Raw genomic sequence first — 9,251 nt, forward strand, 5'->3', positions numbered from 1 at the left:
TTTTGACTTGAATCTTTTTTTTGCTTGGTTTATTTTTTCTTGAAATTACAGATTCATATTGAATAGTTGGAGCAACTCAAAGAGAATGTTTTTTGGACAGACAGTTATTTATCACTTACCAATGTCTCCAATTTGCATAGAAAAGAGATTGGAGATGTTTTTTTTGACAGTTCACACTTTTTTGATTAACCACACAATATATATTTTGTGCAGGAAGTGGTTATTAATATGGTACAGTCTCGGAGGTTTATTTTCATTGTTGGAAACTATGTTTATTTTCATTGTTGGAAACTTGGAAATATCATCATGATTCATGAACTGTAAGTCTGTAAGTTGTAACTAAAGTACTTAAGTACTAAACTACTAATGACTAGTATAGTAGTATCTGTGTTTCTTTAAAGGCAAAATTAGTTTAGTTTTGTAATTTTGAGTTTTTGAATTGATATAAAAATGAATTGGATGAATGTTAGGTACTTAGGTTGTAGGAAAGGAACTTTAGATGGGCTGAATATGGCCGGAAATAGCCCAAAAATCTGTTTCTGGCGAGTTAACTCAACAAAAACCAGTTCACCCGTGAGCACCCGTGAACCCGCGAACTTTACCCGGGACGGGCGCGGGTAGGATAAATGACCACCCGTGAAGAATTTCAACCCGCGAGCTCAGACTGGTATTAACCCGTAACCCGCGGGTTGGTCACAAGCCAGACCCATCCCGCCCGTTTGCCAGCTCTACTCACGATCTCTATGTGCTTTGAGGGGTCCCCTGCTCTTGTCCGATGTGGATGCTCCCCATGCCAGTAATTATACTCTTCGTAGGAAAAGCGATTCGAAGTGCTCCTTTCTTCCTCTTTGGATTGTGGGCCCCTATATTTATTGCTGGGATGATGTAGATAGTATTCTTTCTGGGCTTTCCTATATGTATAGCCATTTGGCGTCTTATAGGCCGTGTGAACTAAAGTGGTTTGCTTATACTGGTCGTATGCGTCATGTGAGGACTATTCGATCAGCTGAGTATGCTATAGAAGAATATATCGTTTTATTATGCTATGGTATATATATATTGCCCGTATTTTATACCTTGCATCAGATTTCATTTATGTACAGCGAGGGAGGCTTCATGATGGTTCTGGTCTATCAAATGATGGTGGCGATGTTCACGAACATGCTTTGGATATTGACATTCTATAAAAAAAATTTTGTGATGATGAGGTGATGGAGTTGGATCATAAGTTTTGGAGGATGTGGATCATGTGTTGTTACATGATCCCTTAATTTCTTTCTCGGAATGAGGAGACCAATCCGATTTTGGAAGTGGAGATACCCCAGGAGATTAATTTCGCTGATAAGGTTCCTTCCTCTGGTATGGGAAAGAGATATGGTGGTGTTGGTGGTCAAGTTACTAGAGGTGATGGAGTGCCTAGTTCTTTTGCTAGTGGTTTTCCTAGTTTTGCTATTGCTCCTTCTGTCACCATCTTTGGTGGAGGTGCTAGTGTTTTTATGTTACTCTCCGAGAAGTACCCCAAGATGAGCGAGGAGGAACAAGCTCGGATCTTAAACTGAAATCTGGGACCTTACAAATGCTCCCAATCTTCTTAGGGAAAGAAAATAAAAACCCCTATTACCATGTTAGGGATTTTGAAGAAATTTGTAGTACCCTAAGAATTAAAGCCTTAGATAATGATGATTTGAAACTTAGGTTATTCTCATTTTCCCTAAAAGATACAGCTAAATTGTGGCTCTATAGTTTGACTTCCGAGTCTATTGAGACATATGAACAACTTACATCTGTCTTTTTCAATAAGTTCTTCCCTAGGCACAAAACATCGTCTATTAGACGCAAATATGCACATTTTCACAGCAAGAGGGAGAATATTTGTATAGGTATTTGAAACGTTTAAATGGTTTATTATCCCAATATCTTCATCATGGTTTAGAAAAAGTTAGGCTAGTTCAGATCGTTTATTAGCCCAGTGTCCTCATCATGGTTTAGATTATTCCATAACAACCATGGTTGAGTCTATATACACTGGTGGGTTTGAAAACCAAACTGTTGATGCGGCGATGAAATTTTTGAATGAAATCGCCGAAAAAACCCAACAATGGGAAAATAGTAAGGAACCATAAAAAACAATTCTTCTAGGCAGAGGAAACGTTAATAGGGTAGAATGAAGCCATGAATCGGATGCCAAAATTATTGTTATATCAAAAAGGTTAGAAGCTTTAAAAGTGAGTCATACTAGTGGTAAATTAGAGCCTTTTTGGGAAGGCCAGAATATTGAAGAGCAAGCCAATGCTATTTATAATAACACTAGATTCGATAACCATCAGAAATTTGACCCATATTCAGAACCTATAATCCTGGTTGGAGAAACCATCCGAACCTTTCTTGGTCTAAGGGCCAGATTCAATGTCAGTTTAGTAATACTAATGCTCCCCCAGGTTTTGGCTATACTAAGAATCCTTCAGGACCAGCTCAGTTTCAGAATCAGTCCGGTAAGAAAATCTTAAGTTTAGAGGAATCTCTCGCCTTGTTAACTCAACAAACTGTGAAATTTCAGTTATCAGTAGAACAAAGTCTACAAGCTAATAACAGATAGGACTAGAAAATAATCAGGTTAATTTCGATTTAAAAACCAAGGTTGGTCTGATAAATGAGTCTCTAAGAGAAGAAGGTAAGTTCCCTAGCCAACTAATACCCAATCCTAGAGAAGATAAAAAATTTAATCAGGTGAATTCTGTCACAACCCTTAGGAGTGGTAAAACACTATACATTAAAGTAGCCATGCCTAACAGTGGACATAATGTAGATCCACCTTCTAGTTCCCAAAAGGACCAAGAGGAACCACTAGCTAAAGAGACTGACAAAGTTTCTAGTGATGCCAATGTGGTTCCTGAGAGGTCTTATTTTATGCCTAGAACCCCATTTTCACATCTACTAGTACCAACAAAGAATAAATCCAACTTTAATAACATAATGGAGGTCTTTAAGAAAGTAACCATAAAGATTCCGTTATTAGAAGCCATTAGGAAACTACCGTCTTATGCCAAATTCCTTAAGGATATGTGTACGCAAAAGCGATTTTAGTGTCCATAAGGAAGCCTTTTTAGCTAGTCATGTAAGTTCAATTATTCGGAACATCACAACTCCTAAGTATAAAGACCAAGGTGCTTCTACCATTGCTTGCACGATAAAAAAAAACACATGGTAGAGAAAGATTTACTTAACTTAGGAGCTAGTGTGAACTTACTTCCGTACCATGCGTACTTAAATCTAGGACTTGATGAACTGAAACCTACCAAGATAACACTGTAGTTAGCTGATAGATCTGTTAAAATTCCTCTAGATTTTATAGAAGATGTTTTTATTGAGGTTGACAAGTTTATTTATCCCGTGGATTTCGTAGTCCTAAATACCCAACATGTCCCCGACCAAAGCATCATATACCTGTGATTTCAGGTCACCCATTTTTAGCTACGTCTAATGCGATCATAAACTGTCCAAATGGTATCATGAATCTATGTTTTGGTAATATGACTATTGAGCTGAATATTTTTAATATAAATAAGCTACATTCTGAGATAGATGACACATGCTTTGAAGAGGTTAACATGATAGGAACCTTAGTTCAGGAGTCATTGCCAAACATCTTATTGGAAGATCCATTAGAGAGTTGTCTGTCCCATTTTAGCCTGGATTTTGATGATGATAGCAATATTGAACAAGTAAATGCTCTGTTGGATTCTATCCCTATGTTAGATATTGATATATGGAAAGCTATTTTTGAAACATTAATAGCTTCTGAGTCTACCTTAATCCCTTGTTTAGGCCCACCTGAAACTTTGCATGTAATTCTAGCTTCCGATCAGGAGAATAGGCCAGCGATCGTGCTTCAAGACAATAAGGAAACTTTAGGGTCGACCATAGAGAATATGAACATGCATCAGATGCATTTAGAGGATGAACCACCTGATTATAATTTAGAGAAAGCAATTGACCTTTTTCAGGAACTTGATGGTCTAGAAATTAGGAATATTGTAACTAGTCTATCTAGAGACACCTAAAATTCTAAGTTTTAGGGTGGACTTGAAATATATACCTTTATTATTTCATAAGAGTATCTTCATAAATAAGTTAGACACCCATCCTCTGGTTGATGTGGTTTACCTAGGTGATGATACCAAGATTGACTTCGTTTTCCCACCAACAATTTTATTTCCAACTGTAGAAACGTATGAGTTTGAAATATGTCAGTTATTAAGTTTTGAGACTAAGCCTAATTACTTTAGGAGATTAGAATCGACACATTTTCTTAAGAATGACCACCACTTTCATTATGGTCAACTATGTGAGTCAACCATGATTGACTTTGAGGATCCCAATTATTCAGGTTATTATTATGTACTTCAATTTTCCTTGTGAGTTTTTCCAGACTCCGCAACCTGAATCAGATCTTTCCACTGAGGAAATCCATCCCAAAGAGGTTTACCTAAACCCATTTATAGAGTTTGAACCTGAACTACAACTAGATATAGTCTTCCTAAACAAATACTGGATAAGGTTGTGATCGGTTTGTTCATTATTTTTTCCAATTGCTATTTTCTTTTACTTGTGTCAGCTCTATTTGGTTTTGAAGATCCACGGTTGTTCCGGCTATTATTATATGATTCGAGGTGGTTATTCTTTCTTATGTCTTGCCGAAGACTTTAAACTTAACACTTATTGGGAGGTAACCCATGCTCTTGCAACACGGTAATATCTTTCCTTAACTCTTTTGCTTCAAGTGGTAATTGTTTCTCCTTGTTCATGCATTTAATTTCATCTTTAGAACATTGAGTACAATGTTAGATTTAAGTTTGCGGGTGGGGTAGAAATTTTTTGTTAGTTTTTGGTTACAATAAATAAACTCCGGGGACTAGAAATTTATGTCGATTAACGATGGCACTAATGAATCTAAGTGGATGGAAGTATCTTGGTTGTAGGAGTTGAGGAACCAATCTGATTTGATGGAAACATATATATAGGGTCTATTCATAAAAGCACATAGCTCAGGTGTTATAAATAACATGGTAGTTTCGCCATATCTTGTTAAGTCTTTTCACTTCTGTTTTTATTTTGTTTTCTTTTTAAAATATGTTTCTCTAAGTGATTACATGGGGCACACAAATCAAGTTGTTACCACTGGTAGGGTGAAATATAGTGATTGACATGAAGAAAAAAAAAAGATAAAAAAAAAGAAGAGAATTCTTAAAAAAAAAAATATTGAGACCAGACCATCAGACCAACCAGATTAAATTCAATAAAGTCGACCACTGGTTCCCTTGTATATGCCAGTTGTGTTGATATTAGTCAGACTAGTATCTCAGTCCATTAGGATAGGTTCGTTTTGACAGTGGCCGTCAGACAGATATGAGAAATACCGTTCACCTTAGTCAACATCAAAACCATATACATTTTTCTCTAATCCATCTTATTAATCTATTCATGTGATTTTTTGATTCTGGATATTGATGTCCATAGTGCGATTATCTGAGTAGAACTCTGTCATTTATATATGAATTTTAGTATGTGGGTGCAAAATCGTTTGCATCAATTGGAATTTCACATCAGGGTACATCCTCCTGTAGTCAATGAGAGTATGCCAACCAAGGAGATTCTTTAGTGCCTTCCAAGGTTCTGCGTAGATAGCTAGGGTATGATTAAAGGTTTTATGGGTACACCTCTTGTAAACCCTCCCGAGACTATAACTCGGCCACTAGGGCCACCAAGGGGTTCAAAGGCTTGTGGAACATGCTAAGTGCAATCGCGGTGCCTGCGACAGTGTGTTAGGATTTTATTTCTTATTTTAGTTTTGCTCGAGGACTAGAAAATAATAAGTTTGGGGGTATTTGATAGACACATTTTTGTGTCTAAATTATCTCGATGCTATATATTGTCAGGGATCATTTTTGTACTAATTATGGTGTTTTATGTTTGTGTAGGTATTTTGGTCAATAAATATTTTTGGAAAAATCAGCTTGAAAAGTTGATAAAGGCACCCGGAGGAAGTGATTTTGGCAACCACAGTTTGGATAAGGGGCACCCCCTAAGCTGGGGTTGTTTCAGCATTAGATCGCCTCGCCTAGTTTGTTTCCACGATATAGATATCGATCCCCTATTGGTTTTTGGCCTTTTTGTACCTCTTCTTTTCGTCTTTCTTCTTTTTCGGGTGATAAAGATACTTCTACGTGACGATAACTTAATCGCCCTAAATCCTCATATGACTGTTCTTCATATGATGTATGTTTGGCACTGGTCGATCTCTCTCGCGAGGTTTTGGACGCGTGATTGATTTTTACCTCGCATTTCTTGGGTTTATCACCTCGTTTGTGTCTTGGGTTAATATTAGGTGAGCCTTCTAAATGATCGTTTTCATGATCTTAGGTTATTTTTCTTCCTCGTGGGAATCTATCCTTCATTTCCTCGTTCAAGGTATCAGGTATGTCGATATGCTCATCATTTTACAAATTTTCCAAAGGATTCTCCTCCTCGGGGACCTCCTTTGGTCCAGCTAATATCACCTTGCTTTTCTTCAGATGTTTCAGTCTCTTGTTTTTCTTCTCCAACCTTTTGTTGATTCGTTCTAGTTTTTTCATTTGCCCTTTATGCACTTTTTGTGTTTTCATAATGGCCAGAAGGGCAGCAAGTCTAGAGGAATCATCCTTCTTAGTTACGGTGTTTGTCACTTGATTTGGCAACCCCCTTAACTGAATCAAGTGAATATCACATTGGAATGTTATTTCCCCCCAGAATCTGAGTTATCTGTTAACCCTTCCCGATATTGTTTATCGGGTTGCCCCTCACCTGGGAGCACTCCATTGAGCCGAGCTTCGCCTATCTCTATCGCGTCAAGTCCTTCATGTGACGTGCGGTTGTAATACTTTTTATGCGGTAAATAAGAATTCGTTGCTCGGACTTGAAAAGATTTAAAAACAAAAATATATATACAAAAATTTGTCACAGGATCAAGAGATACTAGGACTCAGGATTCCACCATTAATCATTCACACAATTCATATATTATTCCTAAGCAATTATAGCTCAAATGATATCGACTATTATTCTTGCCAAGGTAGATTTTTAGAAGATTAATTGTAAATCTTAAGCATGGCATATCAAAAGAATTAATCCTAAGCATAAACCATCAAATGAAATGACAATCAATTAAGAAAAATCTTAAAACGATTAATTAAAAGTGCAAGTAGTCATAAAAGAATTAAATATAATTATCATATGCGTGAAATATGGCTTCCTCCATCATCCCAGTATTGGGGTTTAGCTATTGATATTCATCATGTTCTCAAAATACATTTTTATAGCTCAAAAAGTTGATTAAAAGATGAGAAAATGTTAAAACAGAGATTCACAACAGTTATAAGCGTTACAGTTCGCTGTATAAAACAAAACTGAAGTGTAGCAAAGAAACGATACAACCTCAGCGTTGTAAAACTGCGACACTTCCTCGCTGTTGTTGACGCTGGTGAAGAACGACGGACCTAGCTGGTCCGTTCTTCGTGTTCTTCAGCTCATTCTTCTTCTTCAGCAGCAGCAGGTGACTTTGCTGCAAGTCATGATTTCTCGCTCCTCTCGGCTCCAAACCTTCCCCAAACTATTGATAAAACTTCTAAGACTCAAAGGGAACTTATTTATACGTAACAGCTCCACCAAATCTTCACGAAATATCTCTTTTATCTCCCAATATCTTTTTTATTCTTCACGGCCAAAATCTGGTATTTCTTTCCTTGTATGCGTTCAATGCTCCATAAAAACTCTCCTTGTTTACTGCGTATCATTCTAAAGATAAAAATGAATCCTGAGAAGATATTCTCCTCCAATATCACGCATGTAATTTCCAACAGGACCCGATATTCTCTCGAAATATTCTCCCTCTCTGTTTAGCTTTGTTCTCCTATCCTAGCCCAAGTTGATCGATCAAATTGCTTGTACTAACCCTGTTTAGTGTACTCAAGTCCAACCCAACTGATTATGGGTATTGAATCTCTTTAGAAATCGTCCAAAATCAAATTGAAAATCCATGTATACGTGATTGACTTTTCCCGCCAAATTCCGTTATTTGAATTTTGAGAAGGGAAGCCCCTTATCCTCTAATGGGGTGCGAATAGAAAGTTGGGATGAAATATAATTCATGGGGTGGAAATAACCAAATCTTGGGTTCCTTTAGTAATTTTTCTGGGATGTTTTCTGGACTTTTTCGGGGTTCCTCCGGGGTATTTCTGGGGCGCTTCCGGTACACTTCTGGGGCGCTTCCGGTACACTGTCTATGGAGCTCCAAACGCCACATTTTTAGCCAATTTCGCCGCAAAACCTTATTTTTCCAAAAACACCTACAAATAAATAAAACACCATAATAAGTATAAAATCGAGCACAAATATTATATACAATTAGGTTATATTAGACACATAAATGCGTATATCAAATACCCCCAAACTTATTATTTGCTGGTCCCGAGCAAATTAAAACTACAAAATAAAATCTTAACTCACTAGGTGTCCCTAGTGACCGAGTTAATCTTGGGAGGGTTTACCATAGGTTTTCCCACAAAACCTTTACTCCAGACCCTAGCTATCTACACAGAATCTCGGAAAGCACTAAAGAATCTCCTTGGTTGGCATATAATTATTGACTCTAAGAGGAAGAACCCTGATGCGAAATTCCAATTGATGTATACGAGTTTGCACTCAAGTATACTAAAATCCATATAAGTGACAGAGCTCTACTAAGATAGTTTCATGATGGACATCATACTCGGAGTAAGACTAATCAAATGAAAAGATTAAGAAGATGGAAAAAAAAATTTAGATGGTTTGAAAAGTGAACGGTGTTTCCCATATCTGTCTGAAGGCCTCTGCCAAGATGAACCTAACCTAAATGACTGAGATACCAGTCTGACTAATATTAACACACTGGCATATACAAGGGAACCAGTGGTTAATAATCCTAACTCTAGGTCAACACAACTGGCATATACAAGGGTACCAGTGGTCGACTTTATTAAACACACATTTATTTAAGAACTAACAACATGATTGGATCTTGTGGACCCAAGCACATGTTTCTTGTCAGCAGATTACATGGTAATTCCCGTGGATCCTGCATTCCACGCTTGTTTAAGCGACGGAGACAGGAAGAACACACACATATTGCTATCCAAGTGTTAGTATTTATTCCGGTTGGTCTACTGGTCTGGTCTAAA

General features: G+C 37.3%; 1 pseudogene; it reads right to left on the minus strand.

The window, feature by feature from the left end:
- Positions 1-1,831: 1,831 nt before the first annotated feature.
- Positions 1,832-1,931, minus strand: LOC113343164 (annotated as a pseudogene).
- Positions 1,932-9,251: the final 7,320 nt, after the last annotated feature.

This window comes from Papaver somniferum, unplaced genomic scaffold, assembly GCF_003573695.1.
Source record: "Papaver somniferum cultivar HN1 unplaced genomic scaffold, ASM357369v1 unplaced-scaffold_55, whole genome shotgun sequence".
Taxonomy (NCBI): Eukaryota; Viridiplantae; Streptophyta; class Magnoliopsida; order Ranunculales; family Papaveraceae; genus Papaver; species Papaver somniferum.